Source organism: Mauremys mutica, chromosome 6 (assembly GCF_020497125.1).
Source record: "Mauremys mutica isolate MM-2020 ecotype Southern chromosome 6, ASM2049712v1, whole genome shotgun sequence".
In the NCBI taxonomy this organism is placed as follows: Eukaryota; Metazoa; Chordata; order Testudines; family Geoemydidae; genus Mauremys; species Mauremys mutica.
The window spans coordinates 36,228,521-36,247,087 of NC_059077.1; the positions used below are offsets into that span (position 1 = coordinate 36,228,521).

The 18,567-nt window shown below is 41.1% G+C and overlaps 1 protein-coding gene across 1 annotated transcript in view; it reads right to left on the reverse strand.

Annotated features, from left to right (window-relative positions):
• LOC123372867 (cAMP-specific 3',5'-cyclic phosphodiesterase 4D-like) overlaps window positions 1–18,567 on the reverse strand; it is a 334,135-nt gene that overhangs the window by 283,651 nt on the left and 31,917 nt on the right. The gene's annotated exons all lie outside the window — the stretch shown is intronic.

The window sequence follows — 18,567 nt, forward strand, 5'->3', positions numbered from 1 at the left end:
CAGGACACATCTGCAGTTGAGTGGTCTGACTTCACCACTTCTGGTGAGACACCGAATCACAAATCACCTGTTTCTGACTGTTCTCCTCCATTACTGCCGGTGGCTGAGATACCCCTTTGCCCAGCACGAGCTGATACCACCTCCTCACCTGTTCGTGCTGCGGACCCAGAGCCCATGGTACTTTTGGGTGCAACACCACCACCAGAAGTTCGCCGTAATCCACCTAGAGACAGACGGCCTCCTCATCGGCTGGATCTTTAGCTAGGGCGAACCCACAGTTATGGGGCAAAATAATCCCCAGGGTTTAGCCGGGAATGGAGGCAGTCTACCCTCCTTCTCTAGTCTAGTGTGTGTTTTATTTAGGGGATGTTCTTATTAGGGGGGGAGGAATATGTTGTGTATTTGGTTGTCATGGTTTTTGTTCCTATGACAACTGAGTTAGATTATTAGGGGATAGCCCAGCCAGTTTCGGCCGGTTGGGTGAGCTCTGTGTCTGTAAATAAAATGGTAGTTTTGTTAGCTGTCTGCTCTCTGGCCTCAAGTGATTTCTTCCTAAACCGGCTGCCCCCAAGGATATAACAACCACATAGCCCCGTTTAATCACAACACTGAATTAGTTTGATTAAAGAACTAAACAAATTTATTTAACTACAAAGAGAGATTTTGAGTACACATATTAAGGCATTGAAGTCTGAAATGCTTACAAGAAAAAGATAAAATGCTTCCTAATACTAAACTTAGCAAACTAGACTTCCTTCAAGGTGAAATTCTTACCACAGGTTTTCAGTAGCATTGCTGGCCAAGTTTTAGGTCAGTATCTGCTCCCAAGATTCAATGATTGTTTCTTTTGTCTTCTTAGGTGAAAAGAGAGTGATGGACAGCAAGATATAACTTGGGGTGTTTTGCCCCTCACTTTTATAGTTCAGTCACCCTTTGAAAAGCATTTTCTTGAATGTGACCCTCAGTTAAAGTTCTTTTCAGCTGAGAGCAAGGAGACATGGTTCTAGTGGAGGAAAGAGGCTTCATGCTGTCTCTCCTTACCTGTGTATGGTGAAATGTAAAATTTCTTTGTCTTCTTTCTTCTCCCTCTTGCTGTCTGAGGACTCTGTTTACAGCTTATATGCAAATTAAGGTAAACACACATCCCTTTGTTTAAGACAGGCCTGCTTGACCATTTCTACCTAATCAAGGCTACACAAGTTTGAACATGTGCAATTAACATCATGCAGGGGGGATTTCATAACTTTGTACATAATGTTGCTATCTACATTTCACCATGATATTATTAACCAGTGATGACTTTGTTTTCAAATGACAAGTCATATTTTATACAAAAAATATTACAATAGTGTGTAGGTGTGAAATTAGGGGTGCATTCTGTCAGACCTGGGCATATCACAGTTATTATGCTGATCTTGTTGGTCTTTTGATAAAGATCAGTTGTGCACATGTTTTCTTTTAGGTCTATTAACTGTTTTCAAAAATGTTGACCAGGTCTGACAAGTCTGCAGACCCTCACACAAAGAAATGGAATTTCACTGGAGTGGCTGCAATCTAAAAGAATCCAAAAGGAGCTAGCATAGGATTTCTCATCTTCCTCAAAGGTTCTATCTTCCTTTTTGGTGCATACGTGTGGGTCTGGGGAAGAGGATGAGATAGCATATAGATGGCAATGTAGTCTAAACTTATGGTATTCAGCACCACATCTCCATTTCATCAGACCCAGAATGCACAATTGTGTAGATTTCCCAGTGTCTGGCTGAGACTGAGCTTGGAAGAGAGCCAGCTGACTGAAGGTAATTTCAGAAAAGACAGAGGCAATGGTAGCCGGGTTTGGGGAAAACAAACATAAGTGAGAGTGGGAGTGATCTCAAACCAACTAAGGAAATACAACCTAAATGAAGCTACTATAAGGTGAGTGCATAGTTGGAAAAACATTCACAGAGAGTAGTTATCAGTGGCTCACAGTCAAGCTGGAGGGAATAACAAGTGGGGTCCTGCAGGGATCACTTCTGGATCTGGCTCTGTTAAATATCTTCATCAATGATTTATATAATGGCATATAGAGTACACTTATAAACTTGTGGACATACTGAACTGGAAGGAGTTTCAAGTGCTTTGGGGGATAGGATTAAAATTCAAAATGATCTGGACAAACTGCAGAAATGGTCTGAAGTAAATACAATGAAAGTCAATAAGGAGATATGCAAAGTACTCCACTTCAGAAGGAACAATGAGTTGCACACATACAAAATGGGAAATGACTGCCTAGGAAGGAGTACTGCAGAAAAGGATCTGGGGGTCAGGGTGGATCACAAGCTAAATATGAGTCAACAGTAGCCCTGTTGCAAAATAAGCAAACATCCTTCTGGGATCTATTAGCAGGAGAGTTGTAAGCAAGACACGAGAAGTAATTCTTCCACTCTAATCTGTGCTGATTAGGCCTCGACGGGAGTATTGTGACACCACATTTCAGGAAAGATGTGGACAAATTGGAGAAAGTTCAAAGAAGAGCAAGAAAAGTGATTAAGGGTCTAGAAAACATGACCTATGAGGGAAGATTGAAAAAATTGGGTTTGTTTAGTCTGGAGAAAAATTGTTCTTCTTAACCTCTGAGGATAGGACAAGAAGCAATGGATTTAAATTGCAGCAAGGGAGGCTTAGGTTGGACATTAGGAAAAACTACCTAATGGTCATAGTATTTAAACATTGGAATAAATTGCCTAGGGTGATTGTGGAATCTCTGTCATTGGAGATTATTAAGAGCAGGTTGGACAAACACCTATCAGGGATGGTCTAGATAATACTTATTCCTCCCATGAGTGCAAGGGACTGAACTAGATGACATGTTGAGATCTCTTCCAGTTCTATGAGTATGTTCTGCCTCTCTGATTCAGGATATGCCTACCTTTTGTAAGTAAGGTTTGCAGTCAGGGAACTTCATTCTACCTGTGCTGTCCAGGTAGCAGCAGTCAGAAAAGTGTGCTTTTGCCGTTTTTATTTTTTTTGGTCCAAGAGTTTGTGACCTTCCTTTTCAGATGAGAGCTCTGCCAAACTCATGCTTTTGTCACCTCCAAACTGGATTATTGCAATGAGCTGCATATGGGGTTTTCTTTGAAGGCTGCTTGTGAACTTTGGTTATCCCAATGCGACAGGTGTCTCAGTATTTATTTATTGGTATGTTACACATCCACTCCATAGACTGAATTGTGAGGAGTTTGTTTCTTTATTCTGTTTTGTTTTATGTTTGATGCTATTCAAGGAGGTGATGTTCCTCATTTAGCTTGAGGCCTTTATGGGTATGTCTTCACTTCACTTTAAAACCTGTGGCAACAAGTCTCAGAGCCCGGGTCTTTCAAAACATGCTAGGGCATTAAGCAGAATGTTTACACCGCTGTTTTTAGTGCCCTACCATGAACCTCGTGAGCCCAAGTCTGTAGACCTGGGCTCTGAGACTCGCTGTTATGGGTTTTAAAATACAGTGTAGACATGCCCTTGATATTAGAGACCATTCTCATTCTGTGCTGTAGCTTGACAGTTTAGATCAGTGATACTCAGACCTCAGGAGCCCAGTTAGCAGTCGATATTATCCAAAAGAGCCAAAGTAGTAGCTGGCTATAGTACTATGTATTCATATTTAAACAGAATGACCGGGGAAATATTTATATTTATAAATCTCACAGCTAATAAGTTAATAAATTTGTGCAAGTTGATAACTTACTTGGTTAATAACATAGTAAAAGCATCCCAATTGGTTAAAAAAAACGTAGACTGGTTAATAATAATGAAATCACACAGTGTTTTAATATCATGTGCTGCAAAGAGCCTCAGGATACACATTAAAGAGCACTTGTGGCTCCCAAGGCTCGGTTTGAGTATCACTGGTTTAGCTACTCCAGCTAATAACTTCTGAACACCAAATACATCAACTCTGGAATTTAATTCAAACTTTGGTCCAACAGAGCCAGAGGTTTTTTGGACGTTCCAGCCAGTCTCAATAGATCTTGCAGTCTTTTTCTGAGGGAGCACTTGGAGTGGAAAGATCAATCAACTATGGTTAGAATATTTTTTGTAATATTGATATGACAACTTAGATTTATTGTGTTATTGTATTTTGTGCACTACAGACTTTGATAGGTGGGGTGGCTAAATTGAAAAATAAACTTGATACATTTAGTTAGCACTGACTGCAGTTTGTGGTGGATTACATTCTCTCTCACACTCACCGATTTTACTGTGTTTTGAGTATTTCATTTCTATTCATTGAGTCGGCCTTATAATTTTACACTGTACATACATTTCCTTCAAACAGCTTTTCATTTACAGTTCAAGGGGTAACTCACAGAGAATGATAGAGGAGACAAAATTAGAATAGGCATATATGCAAAAAAAGAGTGATAAATGAAAAGGGATATGGGGAAAAGTAGAGCAAAAAATCAGTAAGAAAAAGAATTGGAACATAATGATAACTAAGACAGAATATTAGCAAATATCCAGCATTTATGAACATGGGAGAAAAAAGGAAGTGATAAGGGTAAAATCATCTCCGATATTTTGGTGTAGCAAGGACACAGAGAATATTAAAAACTAATTCTGATCAAGTGTTAACAACCTGAATTTAAATCAAGTGTATCCCTGAGATACCTGCATGCCATTTTGTCTGGACTTTGTTACTTGATGTATAACCTACAATAGGCAGCAACTCCATGAATGGCATTCATAGATTCCAAGGCCAGAGGCACCATAGTGATCATCTCGTCTGACCCCCCCGCATAACACAGGTCACAGAACTTCTCCAAAACAATTCCTAAAACAGATCTTTTAGTAAAACATCCAACATTGATTTTAAAATTGTCAGTGATGGAGAAACCACCACATCCCGTGGTAAATTGTTCCAATGATGAATTGCTCTCTATGAAAAATATAAACCTTATTTCCAGTCTGAAGTTGTCCAGCTTCAACGTCCAGCCATTGGATCATGTTATTCCTTTCTCTGCTAGATTGAAGAGCCCATTATTAAATATTTGTCCCCATGTAGATATTTATAGAGTATTAAAGTCACCTCTTAACTTTCTCTTTGTTAAGCTAAATAGATTGAGCTCCTTGAGTCTATCACTATATGGCATTTTTTTCTAATCCTTTAATCATTCTCATGGCTCTTCTCTGAACCCTCTACAATTTATCAACATCCTTCTTGAATTATGGGAACCAGAACTGGACAGAGCCAGCCATGCTCACACCAGTGCCAAATACAAAGGTGATATAACCTCCCTACTCCTACATGATATTCCTGTTTATATATCCTTGTGACCGAATGCATACCTGTATTCACTGCCCTACACACTATTGTAATCATCTTTGAACAAAATATGCCTTGGAAGGTATCCCTGGAAAACTAATAACTCACTGGTCAATACTATCACAGTGAAATGTATGTAGCCATGTACATGTTACAGTTATAAACAAAAGCTGAAATCATGACTGAAGTGTTTACCAAACAAGATTGGGGAGTGGGTAAACCCGTTTCTCAAAGCCCTGGTCTACACTACGAGTTTAGGTCAAATTTAGCAGCATTACATCGATTTAACCCTGCATCTGTCCACACGACGAAGCCATTTTTGTTGACTTAAAGGGCTCTTAAAATCGATTTCTGTGCTCCTCCCCGATGAGGGCATTAGCACTGAAATCGACCATGCTGGGTCAAATTTGGGGTAGTGTGGACGCAGTTCGACGGTATTGGCCTCCAGGATCTATCCCAGAGTGCTCCATTGTGACTGCTCTGGACAGCATTCTCAACTCAGATGCACTGGCCAGGTAGACAGGAAAATCCCCGCAAACTTCTGAATTTCATTTCCTGTTTGACCACTGTGGTGCGCTGATCAGCACAGGTGACCATGCAGAGCTCATCAGTACAGGTGACCATGGAGTCCCAGAATCGCAAAAGAGCTCCAGCATGGAGCAAACGGGAGGTACTGGATCTGATTGCTGTATGGGGAAACGAATCTGTGCTATCAGAACTCCATTCTAAAAGACGAAATGCCAAAACATTTGAAAAAAATCTCCATGGGCATGAAAGACAGAGGCTATAACAGGGACCCACAGCAGTGCCACGTGAAATTTAAGGAGCTGAGGCAAGCCTACCAAAAAACCAGAGAGACAAATGGCCGTTCTGGGTCAAAGCCCCAGACATGCCACTTCTATGATGAGCTGCATGCCATTCTAGGGGGTGCCCCTACAACTACCCCATCCCTGTGCATGGACTCCATCAATGGATTCTCATGCAACAGGGATGCAGATTTTGGGGACCAGGAAGATAATGAGGAGGAGGAGGTTGAAGATAGCACACAGCAAGCAAGCGGAGAAATCATTTTCTCCAACAGCCAGGAATTGTTTTTCACCCTGGATCTAGTACCCTCCCAACCCACCGAAGGCGGGCTCCTGGACCTAGGCGGAGAAGGGACCTTTGGTGAGTGTACCTTTGTAAATATCGTACATGGTCTACAAGCAAGCATGTTTAATGATTAATTTGCCCTGAAGACTTGGGATGCACTCACGGCCAGTACAGCTCTTGGAAAAGTCTGTTAATGTGTATGGGGATGGACAAAGAACAAGCTGACGCCCCCAGCCAGGTGTAATCAAAGCTGATGGCCCATCACCTATCAAGTGGCCATTCTTTGACAAGGAAGGGGGCGGGAACAAAGATCTGCATCTTAGAAAGCAACTTAGCAAAGTTCCCCCCACAGACTTGATGTCTCCTTGATCTCAGCTGGAAAGAACTTTGTGTAGGGGTTGAACTCAGGAAGATGCATTTAAAAGGGTGACAATTATATACGTAAGGGTCAAAAACACCCCAAGTTCTCTTTCCCTGGTCATCACTCTTTTCCACCTAAGACAACAAAAGAATCCAACTCTGACTTTGGGAGAGATGCTGAGCTAAAACTTGGCCAGCAATGATACTAGGAACCTGTGGTAAGAACTTCACCTTAAACCTAGTATAGTCTGTTAAGTTTAGTATGAGGAAGCATCTTATCTTTCTTTAACCATTCCTAACTTTAATGCTTTTATACTTGTACTCACTTAAAAATCTCTTTGTAGTTAAACAAATGTGCTTTGTTCTTTAATCAAAATTAATCCACTGTTATGAACTGTGTAGGTCACTCCATTTAAGTTAACAAATTGTTCCCTTACAGGGACAACAGAGCTAGTACAGCTGAACAGTACAGAACACATTATTGCGGGGAATTGGGCAGTGTGTTGGGGTCCCCCTGCAAGTATTATTTGAGACTGCTGGAAGCCAGAGTGTGATTGGTATTTGCTGGGGTCACAATTGCTGGGCCAGGATTGTGGCTATACACAGACACTCAGGATGTGACCTGCATGCTGTTCGGCTGTTTGTGAGGAGCCCAGGTTGGGAGCCACAACAGTGAAGCATTGTGAGCATCCTAGGCTGCAGGGCAGAGATGACACAGCCCCTCACTGGTCTGGATTGCACCCTAGAATGTCAATCCCAGGATCACATTTAGTCTTTTGGCCACAGAATCACACTGGGAGCTCACATTCAGCTGATTATCTACCACAACCTTCAAATATTTTTCAGCGTCACTGCTTCCAAGATAGAGGCCCCTATCATGTAACTATGGCTTACAGTCTTTGTTCCTTGATGTATACATTTAGCCTTATAAAGTACAAATTCTTTGGTTGTGCCCAGTTTACCAAGTGATCTGTATCAGTGGCTTGTCCTCTTCATTTTTTCCCACTCCCCCAATCTTTGTGTCATCTGCAAACTATATTAGTGATGATTAAATAGCGTAAGGCCAAGAACTGACCTTTGCAGAACTCCAGCTCAGTGATGATTCCCTGTTTACAATTACATTAGCTAATTGATAGATCTCAGTTTTTAATTCATTTAATGTGTGCCATGATAATCTTTCTAGTTTTTATAATCAAAATGTTGACCAGTACCAAGTAAAATACTTAGACTTCTCTAAGAAAGATTACATCAACACTATAACTTTAATCAACCAAACTTGAAATCTCATTAAAAAAATCAAGTGAGTTTGATAGTATCTATTTTTCATACACCCATTTTGATTGGCATTAATTATACTGCCTTTCTTTAATTCTTCATTAATCAAGTCCTGTGTCAGCTGCTCCATAATCCTGCCCAGGACTGATGTCAGACTGACAAGCCTATGATTACCCAGGTCATCCTATTTACATTCAGCACTAGTTAATCAGCACTTCTCATGCTCCAAGTTTCTTTCCCAAAATTATATATATGATACTTATAGAAATAAAAGATCTTCAGCTAGAGTTACATCCAAAATGTAGCTAATGGGTACCAAAAGTCCCTTTCCTTACACACACTTTTTTATATATTTAAATAAAATTGAATGGGAGGAAAAAAAACATTAATAATTAATACATGGATATCTAACCATGATTTGTACATTGGGTCTTGTTAATTGGGTCAAAATATGGCATATAGCTTTTGTCAAGAACTATATGTAACCCGCACTTCCCTAGTGGAGCATTCTTTCTCCCTCTAGTGGCTGGGCTATATCCAGTATGTCTGCAGTGCAATTAAACACCCATGACTGGGCTGGGCCAGCTGCCTCGGACTTGTGGGGCTCTGGTTAGGGGGCTTGTAGTGTAGGGAGCTTGTAATTGTAGTGCAGATGTCCTGGCTCAGGCTGGAGCCTGGGCTCTGACACTCCACGAGGGGAGTCAGGCTCCAGCCTGAGGCTGAATGTCTGCACCACAAATAAACAGAACCAGAACACCCCAAGTCCAAGTCAGCTGACCCAGGACAGCCAAGGGTGTTTAATTGCAGTATAGACATACCCATAGAGGGTGAAGAGTCTGCAATATATTGCATAAAGTTCAAAGGTTACAGGTTCAATCCCCGCTGCTGTCAACTCACTCAGGAACATCACATTTAGATCTGGATGGAAAATGGAAATCCATTCCCACCAAACATAAAAACAAATTAAAAATTGTGTGACATGGAAAATTTACAAAGAACACCAGTACAAAAAGTAAAGTTTTTTGTAGGAAGAGATTGCCAGAAAAAAATCTGTTTCATGAAAAACAATACTAAATTTTTTGGCTTCCCAGCTTCTGGCCTAGAAGTCTTATCAATTTCACTTTCTCCCTGAAGCCAGAAAGCAAAATTGACATGCATCTCCCAGGTGGGCAGTCACAGAACAATCATTTCAATTTTCCTGATGGAAACTCATTTGTGCGTGTGGTGGGGGGGGGGGAGGATAAAGTTTCAATTTTTCAGCAGCAAATTTCAATTTTGCTGAAAAATTATTGAGATGGAAAATTCCCAATCCTCTCTAATCACATTGCATAATATAACAAAGAAGGGGGATGATACAGATGTCAGAGAAAGTTGCCAATAGGAAGACTAAGAGAAGCCGGGAAAGGAGGAATTTCACTTCTTTTGACTGACCTCTACAGAGGCTACAAGTAGCGGATGGGGATTCCTATGCTTATAGCTATCTAGATGGTGTAAAACATCATTGATTTCCTGAGTCAAAGCAGAGTTTTATATATAAGAGTGAGTCAGCATCTCAGCAGGAAACAGTTGTCTAGGTAATTCTTTAACAATAACGTTCCATACACTTATTTAAAACTACGGAAGAGAATTGGGAGGAGAAATTAAGAGAGAAGCAGCAATAAATGAAGAAAACAGACTTGTTCCCCCATGAATACAATGAGCAATAAATAATAAAGAGCAAGAACATGCGGTATTCTCAAGACAGTAAAATATGATGTAGCGCCAAATGATGTAACTGGGCCTTGAAAATAACAGGAATAATATTCAATGCAATATTAATCTGGCAGCAAAAAACACGAACCAACAGGAAGACATTACAAAACAATGGTAGGAACAATCTATTGAATCCAGTGCCATCAAGAGACGTAGTTTGGCCTGAGTTGGGAGGCCAAAACACCAGCACAAATTTATTGCATATAATAAAATTAATAAAACAATCATTTACTTTTAAACACCATTTTCCATCCATAGATCTCAAAGCACTGACTTTCAGTCCACTAGCCCACAGCCATTCTCCACCATATTAAACTTTTAATAAAGTTTCCAAGCCAGAATGCAGAATACAAGCCAGAATACAGCAGGATAGGATTTTGAAAATAATGGATGTTTGCAAAATAGCAACAATTCTGATCTGAATAAAAACCATAGCATGATTAGGGAATCCTAAATGATTGCATGAAGCTGTATCTTTCCACAAGTTATTGAGCAACCTCAGAAGTAGGGGACATTTCAGAAAACAAACAAAACCGTTCTGCTAGGTAAGTGCACTTATGGCTGATGATTAGAGTCTCATTAAATATTAGAGGTTAAGAAAGGTATGTTCAAAAGGTTTCCAAAATACTCAGTTTCTTTTGGTAAATATTGACATTCATACTTTTCCTTTCTAACATGCTAAGTACTTTATTTGAAAGGTACAAAATAGTTTGACTCCATCTGCAGGAAGTACAAGAACTGAGAAATTCCAGCAAGTTATTTCTATATAATTTCACTACATCAGGTTTTTCATCAGTCAGAAGTAACTCCCAAAAGACACAGAATGAGAGAAAGGTGATGGCAAAAGTGGCTATATGTGTGAGTAATTGATACTGCTGTTATGTCTCCTTTATCTCAGTTCAGTTCTGCTTACAAGTAACACTTGAGGATATAATTGAGAAACAGCAAGAGGAGCCAGTGCTTACCTTCAGACAGCAGCTTTGTGAAGCCTTTGACTCAATGCTTTGTGCCAAGCAGTATCTCTACTACAGATGACTGTGTTCACTCTTCTCACAAGGTGGGTAGACACCTGATGTAAAAGAACCTTTCAGCCATGCAGACAGGATCTAAGGTCCAAGCTCTATTGTCCCTGCCCCTGTCCAGAGAAGCTCATAATTTAGAGAAATAGACAAACACTCAGAGGGTGGAGGGGAAGGGTATAATGTATATATAGTTATGCTAAGGAAAAAAAAATCCCCCACACTGGCTTGTGGTCTGTACGAGTTTGAGTTGCATGACTCACTCTAATTTTTGGCCTTATAGAACAGCATAAATAGTGTTGGACGTGCAAAAAATATGCCTACTCAACACAGGCATACCAATACATGAATACATGCAAGAAAATTTTGGTTAACACGTGCTTGCATGTTCACATACAAGTCAAGAGGCTTCCTGAACAGCCAGGTAATTGTGCCCTTTAGGCACATACATTTTTGCATCCATATATTTGAAGTTTTCCATACATTTGCAAGAGCACCTTTATGCAAACCAAAAAAATACCATCTCAAAAATTTATCACCGAAAGAGGGAAACAGGGAGATCACATTACATTGTCCTGGATTAAAAAAAAACCATACAAATGTCTGAAAAGCTATATTGATGGACAGCAATGGAAGAGCAGAACAAATTCCTGATCATTTTTTCCAGATCCAACAGATCTATTGGGGCTAACCATCTATGTTTTCAGGGGGCCTACTTACCTGCCACAAGATACAAATAATTCTTATTTAAATCTAAAATCTCATATTTGTTTGCATTCCATGAACACTTGAATTTGCTGAGAACATTTACAGAAACACAAACTTTTGAGATAACATTAGAAAATATTTCCAAGGAAATGGATACTGAAATTGTAAACAAGTACACATTCGAACTATGATTTTATATGGCCCATAGTAGTTGAACTCCTTACAGTCTTTAATGAATTTATCCTCACAATCCCCCTATGAAATAGGGAAGTACTATTATCCTCATTTTACACATGGGGAAAACTGAGGTGCAGAGACACTAAGGAACTTGACCAGGGTTATACAGGATATCTGTGGTGGAGGAGGAATTGAGCCTGTGTCTCCCATGGCCCAGGTTAGGACCCCAATTTCTGAACCATCCTTCCTCTCATTCTCAGTCACTCTTTCAACAAGAGAACAAATATCATGTGACCTAGGTGTCCAATTGGAACAGCTTGAATTTTGTATATTCCACAAACCAGCTACAGATGAAGAATTGTTCCGAGAAATGATTGGGCGAATATTTTTGAACAAATAAGTTTAAGAAAATCATAATTTATTTACAGACAATTCACTAACAAAGATAAATGAAAGTTGTTACAGAATTAGTTTTGAATTATTCATCTAGCTCTATTCCTTAACTATTTATGAATCTATGAGGAATTTCTGACAAAGAACTCTTTGATTAACTAGCTTTTGGGTACAAAAGTGGCCAGAAAATTCCAGTGGGACTGTCTTCTGAAGTCCAACTTCTTAAAAGAGGCCTAAAAAAAAATTATAACTCCTGAACAATGGTCCACTCAATCAGAACATTACATATCTGTTCCCACTGTCCAAACCCATACTGTCATGGGGCAAGGCCAGATGGCTATAGGAAAGTAGTGAGGAACAGGTATGTTAGCCTCAGGCTAAACAAATCCCTGGTACCATGGTAACCAAATGGCATTTGCTCCAGGTTAATCAAGACACCTGGGGCCAGTTAAGGTCCTTCTAGAAAGCAGTGGAGATAGGTAGGTTGATTGGGACACCTGAAGCCAATCAAGGGCTGTCTGGAACTGGTTAAAAGACTCCCAGTTAGTCAGCGTGGTGTGTGTCAGGAGCTGTAGGAGGAAGCAGTGCTGCTGGAGAAACTGGGCAGTATAAACCCTATCAGGCACAAGGAAGGAGGCCCTGAGATAAGGGTGAAGTAGATATTGAGGAAGTGGGGGCTGCTGTGAGGAAGTGGCCCAGGGAATTGTACTTGTCCTATTTCAAAAGGTCAGCTACCAATAGCTGCTACTATTAGGATCTCTGGGCTGGAGCCTGGGGTAGAGGGCGAACCCAGGCTCCCTGCCCTCCCCCACTCTCCACGATCAATCACAGAGACTTGAGACAACAGAGACTGTGCGAGAGGGTTGCTTCTTCCCACCTCCCTTGCTGGCTTATGATGAAAATGGCTCAGTAGGCTGTGACTCTTGCCTCTATAGAGATAAGGGCTACATAGAGGGTCACAGTGAGCCTCTGAGGCTAGCGTAATCCACCTGGAAGCGCGGGACCCACTGAGACAAAGTCGAAGCTTTGTCACAATACATAAAATAAAACTTTTGACCTTTCCACTTAAAAACATACCTGTTATATATTTAAAAGTAACTAATTCCACTACTCACTACTTTATCTTGCCATAACAAATAGACAACACAAACACCCTGTTGAGGTTAAAGGCATTTCTTTTCTTCTGCTCTGAAGAGGAAAAGGATTCAAAGACTAGAATGTCAGCACATTGGAAGGATTTGCTGTCACTCTATCCATGAGAATAGTCTTACTTGCTCACTCTTAGGGTTAGGAAATAGTCTTAGGAAGGCAGAAAAATTTGAGAAGCAAATCCAGCCTTCTGCCTGAGGTCAGGGTCTGAGATGGGAACTCCAAAGTGAATTCAGTGAATTCAACATGAATTTGTGAAATGTTTTGCTTGATCCAAATCTTCATTTTTCGGTGAAAAGGTTTAGTCTGAAAAATTTCGCCCTGCTCTACTTACGGACATACAGATGAGCTAAACTACTGGATTTCAAGCCTACTGAGAGTGTAATGCTTTTGTTATACAAAGAGACAAAAAGGATAGACTGAATTTTTCAGGTACCCTGGATACATATATGTGAAAAGTTTTCTATAAGATGAAGGCAGCTACTTTTCACTAGAACTCTTTTCTCCATAGCCTCATATTGAAATTTGAAGTTGCTATAATAAAAACGTAGAATAAATGTTAAGAATATTGTTTCTTGTAAGCATGGTACTTTAGCACAGAAGCACTTCTTAAAAATGAAATGGGTCTGTAACTATGTATGATGCCTTCCACGCTGGGACAACCACGTACTGCCTGTGGGCAAGGATGACATCTTCTGGGTAGCAGTCCTCAGACATTACGCAGACGACTCTCCAAGAGGACAAATCCAGTACAAAATTTAGGGGAAAAAAAATCTACCAGTTCAATAAGGGGTGGGGAGTTTTGGGATTTCTGAACAACAGAACTGTGCATGATCAAAGAAAGCAAATTACTGGGTAACTTGCTCAAGTAGTTCCTGATACACAGCTACCCTAACATCAGAAACTAATAACATTTTCAGATTCTTATAACTAACTTTTTTGGTGTAGAGCTGTGGAATACCAGAGGTTGGAGCAGATCTGGTCGGGGGGAGGGTATAGATCAGGGCTCTGCTCCTTTGTTTACCAAAACCCCACAAAAACTGGGGGAGTGGTAAATAATGAAGAGAACATGTCACTGATTCAGAATAATCTGGATTGCTTGGTAAACTAGGTGCAATCAAACAATATGCACTTTAATACAGCTAAATGTAAATGTATACATCTGGGAGCATAGAACACAGGCCATACTTAAAGGATGGGGGACTCTATCCTGGGAAACAGTGACTCTGAAAAAGATTTGGGGAGCATGGTGGATAATTAGCTGGACATGAGCACCCAATATGACGCTGTGGCCAAAGAGCTAGTGTGATTTTGGGATGCATAAACAAACAGGAGTAGAGAGGATATTTTACCTCTATTTGGCACTGTGCAACTCTGCTGGAATACTGGGTCCAGTTCTGGGGCCCACAATTCAAAAATGATGTTGATAAATTGTAGACGGTTCAGAGAAGAGCATGAGAATGATTAAAGGATTAGAAAACACAATTTATATAGTGACGGACTCAAGGAGCTCAATCTACTTATCTTAAAGAGAAGGATAAGGGGAGCTGATTAGTCTGTGATAATCTTCATGAGGAACAAATATTTAATAATTGTCTCTTTAATCTAGCAGATAAAGGTATAACATGATCCAATGGCTGGAAGTCGAATTGAGACAAATTCAGACTGGAAATAAGGTATAATTTTTTGACAATCACGTTTATTAACTATTTACCAGGAGTCGTGGTAGATTCTGCATCACTGACAATTTTTAAATCCAGGTGGGATGTTTTCCTATATTCTAGGAATTATTTTGGGGAAGTTCTACAGCCTGTGTTATACAGGAGATTAGACTCAATGAGAAGGGTCCCTTCAGGCTTTGGAATCTATGAATGTGTCATCCTTCAGACTGAGCTGTGGCACAGCTACTGGGGAACCAAAACACCCCTAGACAATGACCCTTGTTAGCATACAGGATCATTCAAACTCTGTCTTTGTAAACCCAGTTCAATACTTAATTGTCCCCCCCCCCCCAAAAAAAAAGCTTTTCTATGATCCTTTGACAAATAATGGATCATCCTCCAAGGAATCTTGGTGATCTCAGAGGCCAGAATTGCTGACAAAACAGAACCATACGGGCACTTTTCAATCTGAAGACATTTTGTGGGGAAGGGAAGTGGAATTATTTGTGCCCTTCCCCCACAATTCTCTCACCATGGCTACTCCATCAGGCAGAGGGAGAGGGTTTCATGGCTCCCTTTCATTTCACTGGTCTCTATTCAGGGAAAAGAAGCCAGAACTTCCCACTTTTCCCATGCTGCCTCCAGCAGCAAAGAAGGGGCACCAGGCTCATCATTCTACCCAATGCTCTTTCTAGTGGGAAAGAGGAGTGCAGGAGAAGGTGAGCGGAAAAGAAAGGGGTCTCAGCTGTGCAGTCTGGGCTTTAACTCTGCCCCCCAACCTCCCCACATTCCTACCTCCACTTTTGTCCCTCTTTCAAAATATCTCCCTGCTGTTGTGATAATTTACTCTATTTTTGATCTCAACTGTAAAAAGTAAGTAAGTTCATAAGATGTCACAGTAACCTATAACAACAACAAGTGGTGTTGGGGGAAAATGCAAAAGTGAAAGAGACTAAATTAGCCCCAAACAAAGAGGCCAGCTAATATTACTCAAGGTTCAGGACTGTGTTAAAATCATACCTGGTAAACAAGAGCATTGTGGGTTCAGAAATCAGTGAACCAAAATTGATTTGTCAGAAATTAGCCTAATTGGAAGACAAAGTAATGAGGGGATGGGCTATTCCACTCAGTATTGCTTGTTGGAGAGTTCATTTACAAAAAAAAAAGACTTTGAGGTGAAAATCAGCAGGACAAAAGCTGGTGATTGCTACACACTGGCTGACTGAAAGAAGGAGAAGCAATGAGCTTCACCAGCATGGCTACCACACCCCATCACCTGGGGACCCTGGAACTTCTTCATCCTAATCCTGAGACATGTCCTGACTGGACTGGGCCAGAGAGATGGACCCAGATGACATGACCACCTCTACCAGTATTGGCTCAATCTCAAACACCACCTGAGAAGTGAGTCTGTCTTCCCCTGCCCTGTGTCCTTGTTCTTCCCCACCTTATTTTTTCTCTTTCCTATCCTTCTCCTTTTGCTTCCTGTCTAGTTAGTTAGTCAAAACTGCAAATTTTGTAATACTGCTGTAAGCCTGTGACCGGAAAAGCTGCTAAAAGCAATGCCCAATGCAGGTACAAGTTTGGAGTGACAAATAAGACTGCATGCTGTGCCTTTGTTTTTCCAGCAGTGAGGTTCCAAGTGAGAGTCAATACTAGAGATAAAAGCTGCATTTTCCATCTTTTCTTTTCCCTTGTGGTGGTGGTTATCTTGTTTCATCTATATATGGGAGTGGACTACAACAATAGTTCCAGCCCATTTCAACTAACTTCTTCTCTGTCCTCCAAAAAGAACAGGTATTACCATCTTTGGTACCATCTAAGAGACTGTGAAACAAGAGGGGTTTTCTTTCTAAAGACTATCTCCAGCTAAAGGGAAAGAGAACAAGGAATGTTGTTGAAATGAAAGCCTTGCTTAATATTTTGCTCGGTTTTTCCTTTTCTGTATATTTAGTAAAGGATTAAAAGCATTTTATGGTATGTTTGCTGGGCTGAGGTCTCTGTATACCAAACCCTGAACCTTGGTTAACACTGTTTAATGTTGAAGCAGTGACTGGGTTATGTTAGCATCTTTGACTGGCTCTTTGGGCCAATATAGTCCATCTAAATTAATACAACACCACAATGATGAAAGCAGGACGGAGAGTTTGGAGTGAGCTTGCTCCAACCATGGCACAGGTATACAGAGCTGAAAAGAGGCAAGGAGCTTGGAATGGGCATGTTTGTGCCTGATGTAGTACACAGCACTGAGATTGTAGTTGGAAGCTAAGAACATGCATACCTGGAGCACGCACCGAGCAAACAGTGCTGAGACCAGGGTGAGGAACAGAGAACGGGCATGCTTAGTGTGTGGGACTGACCCACAAATGCTGAAACCCTGGAAGGGAAGATGCAAACACCCACTGAGAAGAATGGAGCAGTTTGTAGCTCTCAGAGCTATTGTTTTGGGGTATATGTATCTCCATGGGCTGTTCTCGTTCATCTGAGAACATCTCATTGTGAGCCTGGGCCACTTCACACCTCTCTCAGCAGCCTGTGTTGCAGGTGGACAGGTAGAGCCCCATACTCTATGCCCAGATTAGGGGAAGAGTCTCTGCATCTCCATTCTCCTGCCTCAGGCCCTTTCCACTTCCAGCTGATAAATACACTACTCATGGCCTCATCACCTTCCCTCCTCAGCATGGCCCTGCCAAGCTTACCAGGGTATAAGAGTGATAAAAAAAAAAGTTGATCCTGCTGTGTGAGCTTGAAGCAGCAGGAGTGATGAAGGGAATGGTGGAGGCATTCAACTAGGAAGCAGTGTCAGAGCAGTGGGGAGGCGGTTGGGGAGTCTGAGCATTTCAGGAGGAAGAGGGGCAGGGAATGGGAGTATGGGGATGCTATAACCTTGCGATGAAGGGTGGAATGGAAATGAGGGGTCAGACCCATGCAATGGGGCTGGGGGGAATTCTGTCCCCCCAAGCCCCCATATCCCTGAACCTTATGTCTTTATCCCTTCAAAACATGTCCCCACTAACTCCATGCTAGTCTCTGCACTCTTCCTGCATCCTCTTCCCAGTTCCTGATTATTTGTATTGTTATTGTGTTAGGTGCTGTACAAACACAAAACAAGAAGGCAGTCCCTCACCCAAAGAAAACTACAATCTAAATACAAGACAAGTGATGAACACAGACAGTCAGGGGAGTAAAAGGCAACCATGAAAATATATTGGTCAGCATAATGAGTGGTAGTTTCAGCACACCAGTAGCTTAAGCGTTGTTAGGGTTTTTTTTTGTAGGCATCACAACAGTGAAGAATTTTTAGAAGAGTTTTGAAGGAAAAAAAACAAAGGGCTTTGCAGATGTTTATATGGAGCACTTTCCATGAAAAGGGGGGCAGCATAGGAGAAAGCACAAAGGTGCCCAACTGAAAATTTAACAATCGGGTGATGGAGGCTGACATCATGGGCCAATCAAATTTGGGAGTCAAACTCTTGATACTGAAAGGGAGGGTGGAGGTATGTTGTGAAGGGCCTTGAAAAGGAAGACGAGCAACTTATATTTGATGCAATATAGAAGGGGAGACGATGGAGGGACGCAAAGAGAGGGATATCATGAGCAAAGTGATGAGCAAAGAAAATTATCTTTGCAGCAACATTCTGAATGGGATATGAGTGGGGCAGGGCTGCATGTGTCAGATGGC